Source organism: Ascaphus truei, chromosome 16 (genome assembly GCF_040206685.1).
Source record: "Ascaphus truei isolate aAscTru1 chromosome 16, aAscTru1.hap1, whole genome shotgun sequence".
Taxonomy (NCBI): Eukaryota; Metazoa; Chordata; class Amphibia; order Anura; family Ascaphidae; genus Ascaphus; species Ascaphus truei.
In genome coordinates this window covers 27,599,705-27,620,571 of record NC_134498.1, presented here as the reverse complement: position 1 = coordinate 27,620,571, position 20,867 = coordinate 27,599,705, and the positions used below count along the sequence as shown (strand labels likewise).

Sequence of the window (20,867 nt, the reverse complement as noted above, 5' to 3'; positions counted from 1 at the left end):
ATATTCGAATAAAGATGGCATTTTGAGGAACGTTTATTAGATTGCTGCGACGGGGGAGACAACGCGGGTATTAACCAGCTACAGAACTGTGTGCCTTCCAAGCTCAAAGAGTTGCTTTCCACTTCCTACCCATCAGAATCCTCAGCAGATGTCAGAGAATAAGGAATAAGGTTTCTTACATTAAGCACAGATACTGTATATACTATACCAGCTACATTGGTTTTTGCCAGCTCCAATCATCTTATTGATACTGAAAAACAATCTGCTTTCAAAGCTTTATATTCATGCAAAGTACTACGTATTACAGGGTCTTGAATAAGATTCTACAATAACCCTGTACTATACTGTATCTTTTTGCCGAGACCACTTGTTTTCCATCTCTTCATTGTATTAGGTAATTCTGTCTTCTTAAACTATATGAGGGAATAAGTGCAGTAGATGGCAGTCGCTGGTAGGAGAGAGTTATCCCAGCTCTCCCCCCATGGCAGCCAGTGGACCTCTGAGGGGTGCTTGGAAAACCCGGTTGAAAAATCACTGGTCTAGGCTATTGGAGAGCTTCATTTAAAGCTGCATTCCTGCATGTGTGTTTTTTTAATAAATCAGTTCTGTAGTAAGAAAAAATACTTTTAGCATTTTCTGTTTTTAAAAAAACAACTTTGAAAGACCAATTTTCTTGTATTCTATTTTAACAAGCATGCTTGTTCCTATAGCAACGATTTACATTCCCCATATTTAAAGATGTCGCCAAACTTTGCCGATCAATAGCCGGAGAACGAATTGACCGGCAGCTATGCAGTTCTTTAGGTAATTAGAGATTGCCCACATGAAACTATTGAAGTAAAAAAAAAAAAAAAAATAAAAAAAAAAGACTGAACCGCAGCTTTAAGAGGTGAATTTTAAGGTTAGCCTTGAAGGTGGGGAGAGAGGGTGTTTGAGGCAGAACATGAACTAGCGGTACAAGATACAGTCTACATACCGGGGTGTCCTAACCTGCCCAGGAGGAGAGCACTGCCAAGAACAGGCTTCAGGAACCGTCAGAGATGTACAGTAGCAGCACAGACATTGTAAGTGTGTTTCTCTTAACAGGCTGTCAGCCTCAGGTTTAAAAAGGCTGCAGCCTAATTACTAGAGCTACAGGATGAATGTTCTCTCAGCAGCTCAGGTAATGTGAAAAAGCCGGACTGGCTCACGACTACAGGTATGTCGTCACCCTGTCACCGGGAGCCAGTTATCACACTGCCTGGTCACAGGGTCGTAAGGTATCTTATGGCACGGCACTGCCCAACTAATAATGCCCTTAATGTTACTTATGCCATTCATTTGTTACACATTGTCACGGCAGACCAAGACTTTTGACACTTATTTATATTTGTACCGGGATCATTCACTAGGCAAAACAAGGTAGAAAGAACAAAATGCAGTTTATTCAGGTAAACCTGCGTACAACACAATGATTACACAAAATACAGGTAAAAGCACACTTGCTGGTGGTCTGGGGGTGAAATTTACGCTCTGCTAGGTGCAGGGCGCCTGCTTCGGTAGGCTTACCCTCATCGGGATATACACCCGGGCTTCCTGGTCCTCTTTTCTGCTTCAGTTCCTAGCCGCGACCGCTACACTGGCGACACACTTTATTCGAGCTTGGCTAGTCCCACAAATTCGGGTATACCCGGGTGTATTGAGGTTTGTGACTGTTTTCTGCCCGAGTGCATTGAGTTATTTTCCAAGCAGGGATTGAAGCATTTTATTCCCGCTGGCTGCAATACTGCACAGTATATATATATATACTGCATTACAATTCATGAATTTATGCCATCTGGTAGACACGCGAAGCATTGCAGCCTATTAAATCCTAATCATTATCATTTAACAGATCAGCCGCCCATCAGCCAGGCATGAACCCAGGCTGGGAAGGCAAATGCAACGGGGCTTGTCAGAGGTGAGGAGTGGCGCATTCCAGGTATCTGCCAGGTACATACCGGGTATTTGCTCGAATAAAGTGTGTCGGTGCAGTACGTTCCAAAACGAGAACTTGGACCTCGCGTCTGACTTAGTCTCTGCAGGGCAGACTTTCCTACAGTAGCTTTAAAATGAAGCCGGCTGCTCTGCTATTCGTGACAGAGCAGCCTTGAAAATCCCGCCCTAACTTCATCGACACAAGCCACTAGATCATCTCTTTCTCTGACTGGGCATCTTCTTACATACAGGAGCTATCCTCAGCATGGAGGTAGAAGGAGCGACCAATCAGAGCGTGGGAATTCCCGGCCACCAGCCAATAGGAATAGGGGCTCATCCTTTGGCTGATGTCAGAGGAGGGGGCGTGCCAAGCCGGCTCGGAATGCCCCATGGGCGGAACATATGAATTTACCAAATCAAACGTGCCCACATTCTGCCACTTCCCCCAGTCAACCCATTGCCACCTACTGGGCAGGCACCACTGAGTCTAGCAGACCAGAGTGTCCTCCCAATAGGGGGTCTCAGTTCTCCGGACCCAGTACTCTGCCCTGCTCGGCCACTTAATACTCTATATGGATGCCCGAGCTGACTGAATAGACATATATAGTAAATGCACAGCTATAATAAAACCTACTTTAATACATATGATAACTTGGGGAGACCCATAGCTGTAAGGGAAATAGGACTGGGATATCTGGGCTCTAAAACCAGGAGTCTGGTGGACATTGGGTAGCCCCGGTGTAATTCAACCCACGTACCGGCAAATCATGACTGCACGCCGGGGAGAATTAGGGGACTACCGGTAATTTTGGTCCCCGAACTCCTGCACACAAAACAATTGCATTTCTACCCAAATATCCCACCTAAAACTTACACTTCAGCGTACCCCACGGAGAGTGTAAACAAGAGGAACGCCCTCCCACGAACCTTTAAGGACACCCAAGCTGCACTCTGAACTGGTCGGTGGTATAACAATCTATTAGTTGACATTTGTACTCTGAGCAGTGTATGCATTAGATAGAGACTCTGTGTGCATCAGCTTAGGAGTTATAGGGATCCCTGCAAGTTACAGTATGCCCGCATAGAACTTTGTTAACATTCATTTTCTCCCTGTGGTGCTGGACTTTGTTCAATAACATTGACTGTTTTTTCCGCTGTATTAACCCCCTTTTCACTTGGATTTACTTAATTCAGTGTAGTACTTTCTTATAGGGAATTTTTTACAGGTCTTTTTGCTATATTGTCCCGTACCCCCTGGTGGTATGTGTTCTGCTTTTCATTAAATAATGTTTGGCACATACCTATTTTCATTTGTCTTTTTTGAGCGCTGGGAACATTATTTTTGTATTTACACATAGAAAGTTTTATGAAAAACAGGAGGGGGAATACCTCCCAAAGTAGAGCTCTAGAATAGTGACACAAAATGGCAAATAACTTGATAATCCAAAGTATTAAAGTCCACAGTAACAATCCAGATGTTGATCCTAAATAAGCTCCTAGATTGGGCATAAACCAAAAATTTAAATGGGGTTAGTCAGGGTCGCCCGTGTGGATCAACCCAGACCCCAATTTAATGGATTGACAATGTCCTGGAGCTGGATCACAATATGAATAAAAGGAAGTAATAAAAACGTCTGTACTCACTTGATTGAAGATCTGAATAGGCGTGCACCGGCTGAAAGGAATGGTACAGGAGAGGGGACTCCCAGCTGGGAGAAAGTGCCTTGCACTGCTGCCGTGGAAATCACCAAAAGAAAAGCTGATGCTGCTGGATCACTTAAAAGTATTTATTGTTAGCTGGACATATACAAAAAATAGCAAGCACCTCACGGATGGGCACTCTGACGCGTTTCGTGCGCTACCGGCACTACCGGCACTTTGTACAAAGTGCCGGTAGCGCACGAAACGCGTCAGAGTGCCCCTCCGTGAGGTGCTTGCTATATTTTGTATATGTCCAGCAAACAATAAATACTTTTAAGTGATCCAGCAGCATCAGCTTTTCTTTTGGTGATTTCCACGGCAGCAGTGCAAGGCACTTTCTCCCAGCTGGGAGTCTCTTCTCCTAGAAAGTCTCATGAGTCTAGGGCAAAGGGAACATGAAAAGTGGAAATGCAGGGGTCACTTTAACTTTTACATGTGATAGCACCATTAGCCAGGGGCCAAGTATTATCTAGCTGCCAGGGACCCCCGGTCCTCAGGGGTAACCAGATGGACTTTACCTCTATTGTATAGCCTGGTTACCCGCTTACCGTCACACACATCCTGTTTCCTAAGAAAATAAGATGTTATTAAAACTATACACATTTAATGTTACAGTCTTGTTTTTAATATGTGTAACTAGAGCATATTGTGATTTAACCTAAATCTGGATTGCCGTTAAAAGACTGTGGCAGAGTTAATACTGCTGCTGTATCAGTATGTGTTTTCTGTATAGTGAAGAAGAACATTACGTGTGGTTGCTGATGGGAAAATGATGACTTAACCTGTAGAATAATAATGGGAGGTAACCTTGGAATATTGGTTTGCAAACATGACAATGGAGGTTATCGGAACGTTTGTTTACAAGAACTGGTCATGTCAAAGCACGTGGCATCATTAGTAGAATGATTGCCATGATAGTCAGAGGTCATCAGACATGAGTACTGGTTCATACATAATTTACCATTCACAACCTCAGAAGAAGTCAATGCTCTTTTAAAGGGAATGGATCAGTGGAATGACAAACTGTTGATACTTTACTGTAAATGTATTACAGGCTATGGTATACTGGCAATGAAATAAAAAAAGAAATATTGATTTTAGATTAAAATGCGTCTTAGAATAAATGTAATATATACACCAGGGGTCTCAAACTCAGTCCTCATGGGCCAACAACAGGCCCGGTTTTATGGATATCCCGTCTTCAGCACAGGTGGCTCAATCTTCAACTGCACCATCTGTACTGAAGCAGGGATATCCATAAAAGCTGGCCTGTTGGTGGCCCTTGAGGACAGTGTTCGAGACCCCTGATACTGTATACACTATAGCATCTATCACTGTCAGAGAATATGCAGAATTCCTATAAACCAACTTTATTCTCTTGAATGATTTGTTCCATTTGAATCCCTCGGGGCTGTGTGTTATTCAGGCAACATTACTTAGGGAAAATAAGCAATGGGGTTTTTTTCTTTTAATTAAATACTGTAATAATAATAATACACTGTTTTTATTATTGCTTTAATACGAGTTCTGTTTCCTTGTACAGTCCGGACAGCTGTGTTAATGACACATGTTAGCTCCAGATATATAAAGAGACAGAGTGCTTTGTGCTAAGGCAACACTGGGGCAAGCACGGAGCAAACACGGAGGAAACGGGCAAACACAGAGCAAAGGGGGCAAACACGGAGCAACCACGGAGCAAACGGGCGAACACGGAGCAAAGGGGGCAAACACGGAGCAAACACGGAGCAAACGGGCAAACACGGGGCAAACACGGAGCAAACGGGCAAACACGGGGCAAACACGGAGCAAACACGGAGCAAACACGGAGCAAACGGGCAAACACAGGGCAAACACGGAGCAAACACGGAGCAAACGGGCAAACACGGAGCAAAGGGGGCAAACACGGAGCAAACACGGAGCAAACGGGCTAACACGGAAGACATTTTTCTTTCTTTTGGGCCGTGGGCCAGATTGAGATTTGAGGAGTGTTCTAGGAGAAATGACCTGGTGCACATATTCTCACAAGATATATTAAAATTTTGCTCTTATTGGGAATTACTAATCTTTGTGTAAGGGGGTCACCCCCGGTTCCCCTGATTTTCCTTTGCCCCCTGCCTTACCCCTGTGGCAGTGGGGGAAGGGGACAGCGACTTCTCCCGGCGGGCACCGCCCTCTTGGTTTTGGCGCGAGCTTCGCCCATGCGCAGTAAAGATCGCGCACGCGGTCCCCATAGAAAAAAGCTTTGCCAAGGACTACAATTCCCAGCAGCCTCTGGGGACTGCACTTTCACCCTTGTCACAGGCAGCAATGAAGCCAATAGAGCTGGCAGATTCTCATGCTGCAGAGTTGCAACAATGTTGTGTGCAGACAGGGTTTTTGTCAGTTGCAGCACGTTGGGCAGTCAGAGACCGGAGCAGCCCAGGGAAGGAGGTAGGGTACAGGAGTCAGGGACTCCCTGTACTAGGCCAGCACCCCCAGGGCCCGAGATAGCTCAGCTCCCCAGTAAGGTGAGTGTTGCCAGGGACAGCCCTCAGGTTAGGGACCCTGCCACTTACATTAGTGGGAGCTGGGAAAGAAAGGTTACAGAGAGTTGGAGTCAGGGAGCTGTGAGGGAAGGAAGGGTGCGGGGAGCGAGTGCAGCTCCTGCCCCATATAGGTACCTACACCCCAGGTAGGCCCCAACTCCCCACTAGTTTAGTGGGTAAATGCTTAGGGAGGCCCAAGATAGGGACGCTGCCCTTAGTGTAGAGTGCTGCCTTGTCAGAGTCACGGCTGTTAGTGCTGTGAGGTCTGACAGGCAGGCACCTTGTTGCGCAGCACGTTGGCTGCAGCATCCAGTGAGCTACAGCTTGCTGCTGTAGGCGCTGGGACTCGTTAGGTCTTAGAAAGTACAGTCAAGGCTGGGAAGAGTTAGGGGAGTGGGGCAGGTTATTAACCCCGGTAGGCCTCTAGGAGTTTTCCCCAAAGCCACTTTAGGTTGCGGTACCACAGGGACAGGCCCTAGGTTAGGGTTCCTGTCACGTTAGTACCAAGTGTTAGTTAGGGACTCAGCGGACGCTGCGGTTCCTGTAAAGCGGTTCGGACCCACGTTGGGGTCCGCAGAGACTATTCCAGAGGGAGACCGCCCTGGCGGTCTGCGTACAAAGGAGTTCGGTTGGAGGATCAGACGGATTCATCACACGTCTGACCCTTTGCGAAGCCAGTTGCTGATCCGAGTACCGAAGTGCTCGGCAGGTACCATACAGTCATAAGTGCACCAACGGGCCCCTTAGTGTAACTGTGACTGCGCAGTCACCCACGTTCTCTCCAAGAGTGCGGGACATTGGGTGGGATTCTCGGGACACTGGGTGGGATCACCTGGTGTTGGGGAAGTCTCCTGCGCGACGTCGTAGGTGTCTCCTCTAGAGAGGGACACAGGTTATATAAAGGTATTGCGTGATATGTTATATTGCTTGTTAGTAAAGTCACTCGTTAATATATATATTCCCGTGTATGTGATTATTGTATTGTCCTGCGAGGAACCACTCCCCCTCTGGTGGGAGCCATCGCAGGTGGAGGCGCTGAATTGAGTAAGTGGTTACCCCTAGTATAATTGCCCCAGGTTCCCCGTGGCGGAAGCTCAGCCCTCCTGCGAGCCAACAGGTAATGCACCACACCTATGGTAACACCGTATGTTCCTTGCACCCACATCAGATCTGCGATTGGGGGGGGGGAATACCCGTTACATTTGGAGGCGCTGCTGAGATAGACCTGGGGTGCCCTGTTTTCATTTTTTCCAAATTGGCCAATTTAGATTTTTTCACCATGTTTGGGCCTGCAAGCCATGAGGCCCACGAACGAACCAAGAGGACAGAAGTATCCCCGCGACATGTGCTAGTAGTAGGGGATGTTCCCAGTAGTGCCGTGAAGTTGAGGGAAATTTGTGAGGCCCTAGGGAGACTCCTGGGCATAGACCAAGGGTGGAAGAGGATAGAGCACCGGTACGACCCCACTGACCAGTGTTGTAGACTATGGCTAGTAACGGATCAGGAAATATGCTGGGAAAATGTCCCTCCGACCTTACATTTCCCAGGGGCCCCACCAGAAGGCTACCCTCTTGCATACTCAGAGAGCCTTAGTGAGATTACCAGAACTGTGATCAAAATGGAGGCTCCCTCATCAAGGGAGTCACACCTAAAATGGCGTCTCCCGCCAAAGCAGGAGAGCACATGGGCTGCTGACTGCAAGCCTGCACTAAATTGTGTTGCAGAAATCCGTCCGGGACTGGCGGGAAAACCAGAGCTCTGCCCCCGCAATGTGAGTGACTCAGTGATAGAGCGAGCCCCTCCTTTACATTCCACCAGGGGGAGCAAGCAAAGTGAACAGCCATCAGCAACTGCTGTTCCCATTAAAAACAGTACAGAGTGCAGAGAAATACACCCTCATTTATATGGAGCATGGCGGTCTAAAGGAGGGAAAATATCCTTTCTGGTGTGCCCGTGCCTACAAAAGGACTTGAGTCTATCTGGTGGTATGGACTTTAACCATTTTAGGCTACCAATAGAATATCGGGTGGCCGTGGTGGAGGACGAGGGGTGTATACGATGTGTTTGTAATCAGTGTGACTTTCCAGGTGGCAAACAGACCTGGGGCCCCAAGTGTGCCGGCTGCGGGGCACAGTTTCTAAAGCCTGTGCTGCTGCAGTCTACAGTCCCAGATCCCAAGCAGGAATCTCAGATGGCAGAACCCAGAGATGAAGATGCTGTTACTTGCTCTACCTCAACCACGGAGGTGGAGGAGCTGACAGACAAGGCTGCCCTAGTCCCCCGTTGCAACCAAGAGGGAAGGATTGAGGCCCAGCCAGCTACGGAAAAGGACGAACCATCGGTGGCGATGCGCCTACCGGTGAACCACCCCAGCAGTGAGACACAGGAATCACAGGGTAAGGTGTCTGTACCCCCATCTTCTTTCAGTGAATTCAGCCGCCAGCCACTCGTGGTGATGCGCCAGCCGACGGACCACACCAGTGAAGTTGGGGTCAAAGAATCACCTACTTCAGTTACAGTGTATTCAGGTGATATGGGCCCGTGTGCTACTCCAATGGTACCATCGATCCCCAGCTTGGGATCAGTACCTGCTAATGATGACAAGGGTGAGTTGACTGCCCCAGGGGTGTTGGGTGTGAGCCTCCCGGTGACCGTGGAGCACGATAGCTACTTAAGTCTGGCCAGCAGGGCGAATGGCTCCACTCGGCATCGCGTCCTGGCGGAGGTGTCTCCCTTAGAAGATAGCTGTCCAGTGGTGCGAGTGGACCAGTACCTATCGCCTATCGTCCAGGTGAAGAGAACAGTCAGCCCCATCGTGGTGTCCAATGAAACACAGATGGTACCTGACAGTGTTCCAGAGGAAAAGGAACCAATCGCAAGCCAGCGGAGTGGTGAGGAATCTCCTTACTCCCCACAGGCTCCGGTGGAGGTGGCCGTGAAAAATGCCCCAACTAAAGTTCATGCTGAGCAGAAGAACGTAGCTGGACATCTGTGTGTCACCATAACTGAACAGAGTGTGAGCCCGTGCGCTCCGACCCAAATGGTCCCAGGACGGGGATCCCACGCTCCCAAGACAGCCGACGTGGGAACTGGCAGCGTCCCGAGGACCTGTTGGCCACCGTGAATCACCGCAGTGGTAAGGTATCTACCCTTTACTCCCTGCCGGGTGAAACAGAGACTTTGAGGAAAGAGACATTGTCCATTGCTCGCTTCCCAGCGGAAGCCTCGCAAGTACGTAGGGACAAGGACTGTGTGGCGAGGGATTTAGTAAAAATTGCCTCCCTTGAGACCAAGAAGGAGCGCTCCATTCACCATGTGGTGGACCGCAGAAAAAGGCAAGACCTCCTGGCCTACTGCATCCATGCCACAAATGGCCGGGTAAAGGTCTGGCCAAGAGACACTGTGCTATTCCTTCCACCAGGGGGAGGAAGTAGTACTGAACCGGTGACTGTTACCCCAGAGCGTGCTCGCCCAGAGATTCTCCCGGGGGAGGCTCACAAACGTAAAAGTGAGGTACCCCCACATGATCAGTTAGGGGCACCCCACCATTCGTCTCAGCAAACAGCTAAAATTCAGCTGGCCTCGGGTATTACTGTGTGTGATATGCCATGTATCAGTGATGTTAAAGTCAACATGTTAAGTTGTACAGTTTATGCAATGCATTTTTATTGTGTAACTTTCTGTAATGTGATGCTGTTCTCCAAGCGGGGACGTTGGTATTTTCACCAGGGGGAGAGTGTAAGGTTGTCACCCCCGGTTCCCCTGATCTTCCTTTGCCCCCTGCCTTACCCCTGTGGCACTGGGGGAAGGGGACGGCGACTTCTCTCGGCGGGCACCGCCATCTTGGTTGTGGCGCGAGGTTCGCGCAATGCGCAGAGGTTGGCCAGGGTAGCGGTGGCCATCGCCAGTGTGCCGGAGCTCTGGGAGGTTGCGCAGGCGCAGTTAAGCGTAGCGGCGGCCATTACAGCGTCGCACATGCGCAGTAAAGATCGTGCACGCGGTCCCCATAGGAAAGAGCTGTGCCAAGGACTACAATTCCCAGCAGCCTCTGGGGACTGCACTTTCACCCTGGTCACAGGCAGCATTGAAGCCAATAGAGCTGGCAGATTCTCATGCTGCAGAGTTGCAACAATGTTGTGTGCAGACAGGGTTTTTGTCAGTTGCAGCACGTTGGGCAGTCAGAGACCGGAGCAGCCCAGGGAAGGAGGTAGGGTACAGGAGTCAGGGACTCCCTGTACTAGGCCAGCACCCCCAGGGCCCGAGATAGCTCAGCTCCCCAGTAAGGTGAGTGTTGCCAGGGACAGCCCTCAGGTTAGGGACCCTGCCACTTACATTAGTGGGAGCTGGGAAAGAAAGGTTACAGAGAGTTGGAGTCAGGGAGCTGTGAGGGAAGGAAGGGTGCGGGGAGCGAGTGCAGCTCCTGCCCCATATAGGTACCTACACCCCAGGTAGGCCCCAACTCCCCACTAGTTTAGTGGGTAAATGCTTAGGGAGGCCCAAGATAGGGACGCTGCCCTTAGTGTAGAGTGCTGCCTTGTCAGAGTCACGGCTGTTAGTGCTGTGAGGTCTGACAGGCAGGCACCCCATCTTCTTTCAGTGAATTCAGCCGCCAGCCACTCGTGGTGATGCGCCAGCCGACGGACCACACCAGTGAAGTTGGGGTCAAAGAATCACCTACTTCAGTTACAGTGTATTCAGGTGATATGGGCCCGTGTGCTACTCCAATGGTACCATCGATCCCCAGCTTGGGATCAGTACCTGCTAATGACGACAAGGGTGAGTTGACTGCCCCAGGGGTGTTGGGTGTGAGCCTCCCGGTGACCGTGGAGCACGATAGCTCCTTAAGTCTGGCCAGCAGGGCGAATGGCTCCACTCGGCATCGCGTCCTGGCGGAGGTGTCTCCCTTAGAAGATAGCTGTCCAGTGGTGCGAGTGGACCAGTACCTATCGCCTATCGTCCAGGTGAAGAGAACAGTCAGCCCCATCGTGGTGTCCAATGAAACACAGATGGTACCTGACAGTGTTCCAGAGGAAAAGGAACCAATCGCAAGCCAGCGGAGTGGTGAGGAATCTCCTTACTCCCCACAGGCTCCGGTGGAGGTGGCCGTGAAAAATGCCCCAACTAAAGTTCATGCTGAGCAGAAGAACGTAGCTGGACATCTGTGTGTCACCATAACTGAACAGAGTGTGAGCCCGTGCGCTCCGACCCAAATGGTCCCAGGACGGGGATCCCACGCTCCCAAGACAGCCGACGTGGGAACTGGCAGCGTCCCGAGGACCTGTTGGCCACCGTGAATCACCGCAGTGGTAAGGTATCTACCCTTTACTCCCTGCCGGGTGAAACAGAGACTTTGAGGAAAGAGACATTGTCCATTGCTCGCTTCCCAGCGGAAGCCTCGCAAGTACGTAGGGACAAGGACTGTGTGGCGAGGGATTTAGTAAAAATTGCCTCCCTTGAGACCAAGAAGGAGCGCTCCATTCACCATGTGGTGGACCGCAGAAAAAGGCAAGACCTCCTGGCCTACTGCATCCATGCCACAAATGGCCGGGTAAAGGTCTGGCCAAGAGACACTGTGCTATTCCTTCCACCAGGGGGAGGAAGTAGTACTGAACCGGTGACTGTTACCCCAGAGCGTGCTCGCCCAGAGATTCTCCCGGGGGAGGCTCACAAACGTAAAAGTGAGGTACCCCCACATGATCAGTTAGGGGCACCCCACCATTCGTCTCAGCAAACAGCTAAAATTCAGCTGGCCTCGGGTATTACTGTGTGTGATATGCCATGTATCAGTGATGTTAAAGTCAACATGTTAAGTTGTACAGTTTATGCAATGCATTTTTATTGTGTAACTTTCTGTAATGTGATGCTGTTCTCCAAGCGGGGACGTTGGTATTTTCACCAGGGGGAGAGTGTAAGGTGGTCACCCCCGGTTCCCCTGATCTTCCTTTGCCCCCTGCCTTACCCCTGTGGCACTGGGGGAAGGGGACGGCGACTTCTCCCGGCGGGCACCGCCATCTTGGTTGTGGCGCGAGGTTCGCGCAATGCGCAGAGGTTGGCCAGGGTAGCGGTGGCCATCGCCAGTGTGCCGGAGCTCTGGGAGGTTGCGCAGGCGCAGTTAAGTGTAGCGGCGGCCATTACAGCGTCGCACATGCGCAGTAAAGATCGTGCACGCGGTCCCCATAGGAAAGAGCTGTGCCAAGGACTACAATCCCCAGCAGCCTCTGGGGACTGCACTTTCACCCTGGTCACAGGCAGCATTGAAGCCAATAGAGCTGGCAGATTCTCATGCTGCAGAGTTGCAACAATGTTGTGTGCAGACAGGGTTTTTGTCAGTTGCAGCACGTTGGGCAGTCAGAGACCGGAGCAGCCCAGGGAAGGAGGTAGGGTACAGGAGTCAGGGACTCCCTGTACTAGGCCAGCACCCCCAGGGCCCGAGATAGCTCAGCTCCCCAGTAAGGTGAGTGTTGCCAGGGACAGCCCTCAGGTTAGGGACCCTGCCACTTACATTAGTGGGAGCTGGGAAAGAAAGGTTACAGAGAGTTGGAGTCAGGGAGCTGTGAGGGAAGGAAGGGTGCGGGGAGCGAGTGCAGCTCCTGCCCCATATAGGTACCTACACCCCAGGTAGGCCCCAACTCCCCACTAGTTTAGTGGGTAAATGCTTAGGGAGGCCCAAGATAGGGACGCTGCCCTTAGTGTAGAGTGCTGCCTTGTCAGAGTCACGGCTGTTAGTGCTGTGAGGTCTGACAGGCAGGCACCTTGTTGCGCAGCACGTTGGCTGCAGCATCCAGTGAGCTACAGCTTGCTGCTGTAGGCGCTGGGACTCGTTAGGTCTTAGAAAGTACAGTCAAGGCTGGGAAGAGTTAGGGTAGTGGGGCAGGTTATTAACCCCGGTAGGCCTCTAGGAGTTTTCCCCAAAGCCACTTTAGGTTGCGGTACCACAGGGACAGGCCCTAGGTTAGGGTTCCTGTCACGTTAGTACCAAGTGTTAGTTAGGGACTCAGCGGACGCTGCGGTTCCTGTAAAGCGGTTCGGACCCATGTTGGGGTCCGCAGAGACTATTCCAGAGTGAGACCGCCCTGGCGGTCTGCGTACAAAGGAGTTCGGTTGGAGGATCAGACGGATTCATCACACGTCTGACCCTTTGCGAAGCCAGTTGCTGATCCGAGTACCGGAGTGCTCGGCAGGTACCATACAGTCATAAGTGCACCAACGGGCCCCTTAGTGTAACTGTGACTGCGCAGTCACCCACGTTCTCTCCAAGAGTGCGGGACATTGGGTGGGATCACCTGGTGTTGGGGAAGCGTCCTGCGCGACGCCGTAGGTGTCTCCTCTAGAGAGGGACACAGGTTATATAACGGTATTGCGTGATATGTTATATTGCTTGTTAGTAAAGTCACTCGTTAATATATATATTCCCGTGTATGTGATTATTGTATTGTCCTGCGAGGAACCACTCCCCCTCTGGTGGGAGCCATCGCAGGTGGAGGCGCTGAATTGAGTAAGTGGTTACCCCTAGTATAATTGCCCCAGGTTCCCCGTGGCGGAAGCTCAGCCCTCCTGCGAGCCAACAGGTAATGCACCACACCTATGGTAACACCGTATGTTCCTTGCACCCACATCAGATCTGCGATTGGGGGGGGGAATACCCGTTACATTTGCAAACAGGTTTCCTACATTTTTCTTGACATTAATACATCTCCCACAGAAAGCTCTCAGGTGTTTTTTTCCTCTTTAAAGTAGTAATCCCACGCTGCTTGCCATTTTGTTTTTTACTTGCCTGACTGAGTGGGTCCCCCCGTAAGGCTGACAAATAGGTTTGTCTGCCAGAAAAAAAACCAAAATGGCCTCGGGGTCAAGGGTCACTCCCGCAGGCATTGTGACATCATGTTGCAACTGTAGTTTGTCTCAAAACCGGCACAAAAAAAATACTACAAATACCTCGGGGATCTCCGGCAGGTCAGAGCCAACTTACCCGCTGGTTCAGGTAATATATTACACTTGTTAGGGAGGATAGCTGCTTTAAACTAATATGCGCAGGTTTTGACGCATTGGGAGTTTGTAATCTGGAGGAAATATTTTTCTTTCACTCTCTACCCTTACAGAACTTACTGTATCATAATATGTAACCCCCTTACATTTTCTCCGGCGTTTTTTGACGTCAAGACGTCGTGTGACGTTGCGTTGCCATGGCGACGCATCGCCAGAAGCCGCCGGAGACCAGATTAGGGATTTACAGAGGCCTTGCGCACTCCCCCGGCATTTAAATGTTGTGGGGAAGAGCGCGGGGCCTCTGTAAGCGCCGCCCCCCCCCCAAAAAAAAATGTTGGCACCCCACAGTTTGCACACCCGTGATCAAGGCCAACTTCATTCTTCAAGGGCCACCAACAGGTCAGGTTTTCAATATATCCCTGCTTCAACACAGGTGGCTCAATCAGTAGCTCAGCCAAAGAGCCACCTGTGCTGGAGCAGGGATAGCCTTAATACCTGACCTGTTGGTGGCCATTGAGGACTGGAGTTGGCCGCCCTGTCATATAAGGTTATTAAGAACACGGCAATTTCAATATATTTTGGATTAATTGAAATGAACACAAACAAAACTCTCAAAACCCCATATTATTGTGCAGGTGCAAAACTTAAATCCACCAACATTACATCCAAGATGCACAGAGGATGCACAGAGGATGCACAGAGGCTGCACAGAGGATGCACAGAGGATGCACAGAGGATGCAGCCTGTCTATCTTCATTCTGGGGCACACACTTGAGAAAAAGACCAAATTATCTGAAATCCAATCAAACACTTAACCAGGCTGAATTTGCTATGCTTTGCAGCACAATGAGCTTTGTATCAAGAATAGGTTGTATTTTTAAAACGAATTGAAAGAATGCATTGCCTAAAAAAATTAATTTGTCACCTAAAATCATAAACGGCATATGTTGACGTATCATAGTTACATACTGTAGTAGATGAGGTTGAAAAAAAACATTCGTCCATCAAGTTCAATCTATGCTAAATTTAAACAGATACGTTATCCTATATCTATACTTACTTATTGATCCAGAGGAAGGCAAACAAAAAACCCCAGTATCATATCATCCAATGATATCTCATAAGGGGAAAAATAAATTCCTTCCTGACTCCAAGAATTGGCAATCGGATTAATCCCTGGATCAACATTTTTTAAAATTTTTATTTATAAAAATGTTTTACCAGGAAGCAATATATTGAGAGTTACCTCTCGTTTTCAAGTAGGTCCACAGAGGTTCAAGTAGGGCACAGAGTTAACATTCTTCCCATGTTTACTTATTTGGTATATCCCTGTATAACTTTCCCTTCCAAAATGATTTCCAACCTTTTTTGAACAAATCCATTGTATCTGCCATCACAGTCTCCATGGGTAATGATTTCCACATTTTAACTGCCCTTACTTTAAAGAACCCTTTCTTTTGTTGCTGGTGAAATCTCCTTTCCTCCAACCTAAAGGGCCCTTGGGATGAATAGTTCATTTGAAAGCTTCCTGTACTGTCCCCGAATATATTTGTGTATAGTTATCATATACCCTCTTAGATGCCTCTTTTCTAATGTAAACAAATCTAATTTAGCTAGCTTCTCCTCATAAGTTAGATTGTCCATCCTCTTTATTAATTTGGTGGCCCTTCCCTGCACTCTCTCTAGTTCCATAATGTCTTTTCTATGGAGTGGTGCCCAAAATTGTACTCCATATTCAAGGTGTGGTCTTACTAATCTATATCTATAAATTTGAAATCTTGTTTGTGAGTCCCAGGACACAATTTGATTGGCCGTCGGCCCGCCCTGCCTCCCACTGCTCATTGGCCGGTGTGTCTCCCCCCCCCCATGTGTGTCCCCTCCCCCCCTCCCCCCCCCCCGGCTCTCACTTATTGCTGTGTCTCACACAGCTCACCCCACCGGCCTTGGCCACCGGGGGAGGAGGAGAATGAGCGCAGGCTCACCCGCGGGAGCGCCGGAGGAGGCAAGGGAGAACTAGCGCCGGAGGAGGGGTGAGAGCGAGCGCCAGGAACGGGGTGAGAGCGAGCGCTGGGAACGGGGGGAGAGCGAGCTCCTCCTGTGCTGTTACACCCCCCTACCCCCGGATCCTACCGAGCACACTCTCCCCCTGGCTTCCCCGCTTGCAGCCAGTGGTGTGGGGGGCGGGAGGTGGCGCCACGCGGGAGACCAACTGGAGTCCCGGCCCTCTCTCGCTCCTGCCCGGACACCGATCGCTCCATGCTGCACTAGGGCCGCAGATGAAGGACGGGGCCGGCCACACCACACAACGGAGTACCTCTCCTCCCTGAATCCCTTACATTTTGAGGGACATCTGAAACCGCTGCTAGCGAGGACCGGGGGTTCATGCATGGGGGGGACAACAATGATGTGCGGTTCAGTGGGGGAAATAATGTGTGGTGCAGGGGGGAGAGACAGATGTGGGGTGCAGGGGGGTTGAGTTATGTGGGGTGCAGGGGGGTGGCGAGTGATGTGGGATGCAGGGGGGTGGCGAGTGATGTGGGGTGCAGGGGGGTGGTGAGTGATGTGGGGTGCAGGGGGTGGACAGTGATGTGGGGTGCAGGGGTGTGGCGAGTGATGTGGGGTGCAGGGGGTGGACAGTGATGGGGGTTGCAGGGGGTGGACAGTGATGTGGGGTGGACAGTGATGTGAGGTGCAGGGGGTGGACAGTGATGTGGGGTGGACAGTGATGTGAGGTGCAGGGGGTGGACAGTGATGTGGGGTGGACAGTGATGTGAGGTGCAGGCGGTTGGAGAGTCATGTGGGGTGGACAGTGATGTGAGGTGCAGGGGGTTGGAAAGTCATGTGGGGTGCAGGGGGGTGGAGAGTCATGTGGGGTGCAGGGGGGTGGAGAGTCATGTGGGGTGCAGGGGGGTGGAGAGTCATGTGGGGTGCAGGGGGGTGGAGAATGATGTGGAGTGCAGGGGTGGAGAGTGATGTGGGGTGCAGGAGTGGAGAGTCATGTGGGCACGGGGGGAGAGTAATGTGGGGTGCAGGGGGGCAGTTTTGTGGGGTGCAGGGGGGTGGACAGTCATGTGGGGTGCAGGGAGGGGAGACCGCAGCTGTGAAGGAGGGGGGGGGACCACCTGTGAAGGGGGGTAAATCCCGGGCAACGCCGGGTATATCAGCTAGTGCTTTATAAAGGGGCATAATCATGTTTACTTCCCTTCCATCCATTGCCCGTTTAATGCAATATAAGATATTGTTTTCCTTTGCAGCTACTGCATGACATTGGGCACTATTGCTAAGCCTGCTGTCTGCAAGCACTCCTAAATCCTTCTCCATCAAGGATTCCCCTAATTTATCCCCATTTAATTTGTAAGTCGCCTGTTTATTCTTGCTTCCCAAATGCATAACCTTACATTTATCTGTATTAAACCTCATCTGCCACTTACCTGCCCAAGTATCATTATTCATGATCTTACAGTTGGCGCCTGTTTTCGTGTATGAAGCGCATCATGTTCAGAAATATAAATGCATTAGGAATAGTTTTTTTTCCCGTTTACTTGCAATTGTCTCTTACACCCAAAAAAAAACTTTGCAGCGAATTCTGACGCATTTACGGCACACAGAAGTGGCGACGTTTTAATATCGCTTATAAATGACAGATGTAGCAGGTATTACTACCCCCGTTAGCAGGAAATAATGCATGCCGGAACGCGTTAAAGTGTGCGTTACCTGCTTAACCATTGGTTTCAATAGTGCTAGTTAAATGCCGCCCCGGCGTTAACGCACATCGCATTAACGAGATCGGTAACGTCTGCTACATCGAAACATATGTGTGCCACAGACAACCACCAAACTCCGCCTCTAACGCCACCCCTTAACATAATTTTTGTCTTTGTGAAAAGGAACACAGCGCATAAAACTAGGCTTTATATGTTAGCGCTCTGAGACGCACTAACTTGCTATTCTTCCACGCATCTGTTTTACGACAGAATCACCTTATAGCGACGCTTTATACATAGCCGCCCTGGTCTCTATAACAGCAAAGAGCAGGGCTGGCCTTACCTTAGGCGGCCGCTCCTCCTGCAGCATCATGATGTCATGGCGGAACGTGACATTGTATTCTCACGGCAACGCGACACTGCAGAAGGAAGGGTGCTCTGCATAAGGTAAGACCCCCCACACATGCACCTCCCCCAGCTACACACACACCCCCTGCCTCATCTCTACCTTGGGGTGAGCAGCAGTGCGCCGGTTCCAGGACTCTCCAGCTCTCCCCGCACCTGTCGGCGCCGACAGGAGGAGGGAGAGGAGAGAGACGAGGGAGAGCGGGGCCAAAGCAACCGCCTTCCTCGCGCTGCCCTAACGCAGGCCCTGAGACTCGAAGAAATGTATCAAGGCAATTTTGGAACAACTTTTCAAGGCACTTTTCTCCACTTCTATTCCACGTGCGCCATATACGATTTCGGGATTATCAATAGGATGTGACATATTATAATGGGATGTATCGGGTTCTGCACTTATCTTGCTCTATGTTTTCCTTTCATTTGTGGCAAAGAATCTCCCAGGTATGAGGTGGTATAAACCTTTCAGCGTAAGAAGCCGCGACAGATGTAGAAACGTTGGCTCGCAAGCATCTTACGCAAGACTTCAGGAAACAGACTTAGGAGAAGTTGCAGAAAAACAGAGTTTCCTTTGCATTCATATATATTCCTCCCTTAGCGCTAGATCAACAGAGTTCCGTGTAGGGAGTTAGCGTGACATTAACCTAAAATCACGTTATGCCTTAACGCAGGGGTAGCCAACTCCAGTCCCCAAGGGCCACCAACAGGTCAGGTTTGCAGGATATCCCTGCTTCAGCACAGGTGGCTCAATCAGTGGCTCAGCCGCTCTGCCTGCAATGGTCGCGCCCCCATACCTTGTTTTCTGGGGTCGTGACCCTGCGATGTCATTTGACGCCATGTTGCTATGGCGACGCATCACCACGCTTCTGAATCCCAGTACGTTGAGAGTTGCAGAGGCCTCACGCAATCCCCCAGCATGAAGTTAAATGCCTTGGGGAAGAGCACGGGGCCTCTGCAACCGCACGCTTCCTCCCCCTACCCCCCCTCAGGAAAATCTCGCCACCCCCCCCCCCCCTCAGTTTGCACACCCCAGCCTTAGTGCATCTGTTTGCCTCTCACAGGCCTGATACTCCTTAGAACCAGGGGAGGAGGGGACGCAATATTTGAATCAAAGCACAGAATAGATTTTCAAGACTAAATCCAATATGTAATATATTAGTGAAAAACTGACAAAGTGATGACTAGGAAAAGAACGTCTAGCTCTTCAATCAATTCCAGCTTCAGCACAAGTGGCTCAATTAGTGGCTCTGTCTAAGAGCTTGCTTCAGCACAGGTGGCTCAATTAGTGGCCTAGTCGTCGACTGAGCCACTGATTGAGTCATCTATGCTGAAGCAGGGTATATCCTGAAAACCTGACCTGTTGGTAGCCATTCAGGACTGGAGTTGGCTACCCGTAGCCTAGTTTAACAGACAACGATATTTTAGTAGGCCTGTAGAATCTCATTACGGGCTGACTTTTCCTGTCTCCACATGGAAAGGATTGTAAAAATATTTGGAATACGGTAACGAGTGATCCAAGTATCAGCTCAGTTAAAAAGACAGAGAGAACATCATTTGTGGTAGTTATTTTTGTGCTCTTATTGAAATAGACTCTGAGGAACACCAGGCTTGTGATTGAGATGCTGCTATAGAAGGTTCATGGCTGGAAACAAAATATTAAAAGTCACGTATTTGCCAGAAACAAATAACTTAAACAAATTGGTGATTGTTGCTAAAAAAAATAATAAAAAATGTATTAAAAAATAATAATTGCGAGTAAATTTGTGAATTGTTTTATTTCTACCCTGTGTCAGGACTCAAAATCTTCTCTGAAACATATTTGAATTTGTTTTTAAAATAGCATTGCAAATGAATCCATTATGTTTTCATTACAGTTGCTACTTATTTACGTTCTGAAGGAATGCTTTTCATTTTCACTCCTTGTACTTTTCCTGCCGACAGCCACCAACCTGTAAGAAATATCAGTCCAATGGTTATACACTGCAAATAAAAAGGTGTACCTACCGCCTGGGTGAACCAGTCCTATCGCCTGGGCGAACCAGTCCTACCGCCTGGGCGAACCAGTCCTACCGTCTGGGCGAACCAGTCCTACTGCCTGGGCGAACCAGTCCTACCGCCTGGGCGAACCAGTCCTACCGCCTGGGCGAACCAGTCCTACCGCCTGGGCGAACCAGTCCTACCGCCTGGGCGAACCAGTCCTACCGCCTGGGCGAACCAGTCCTACCGCCTGGGCGAACCAGTCCTACCGCCTGGGCGAACCAGTCCTACCGTCTGGGCGAACCAGTCCTACCGTCTGAGCGAACCAGTCCTACCGTCTGGGCGAACCAGTCCTACCGCCTGGGCGAACCAGTCCTACCGTCTGGGCGAACCAGTCCTACCGTCTGGGCGAACCAGTCCTACCGTCTGGGCGAACCAGTCCTACCGTCTGGGCGAACCAGTCCTACCGTCTGAGCGAACCAGTCCTACCGCCTGGGCGAACCAGTCCTACCGCCTGGGCGAACCAGTCCTACCGCCTGGGCGAACCAGTCCTACCGTCTGGGCGAACCAGTCCTACCGCCTGGGCGAACCAGTCCTACCGCCTGGGCGAACCAGT

The 20,867-nt window shown here is 50.1% G+C and overlaps 1 protein-coding gene and 1 long non-coding RNA gene across 6 annotated transcripts in view; one reads left to right on the top strand and one right to left on the bottom strand.

Annotated features, from left to right (window-relative positions):
• LOC142467326 (connector enhancer of kinase suppressor of ras 2-like) overlaps positions 1 to 20,867 on the top strand; it is a 497,579-nt gene that overhangs the window by 276,757 nt on the left and 199,955 nt on the right. The gene's annotated exons all lie outside the window — the stretch shown is intronic.
• Positions 1 to 20,867, bottom strand: part of LOC142467327 (uncharacterized) — a 99,225-nt gene that overhangs the window by 36,545 nt on the left and 41,813 nt on the right. The window lies entirely within an intron of this gene.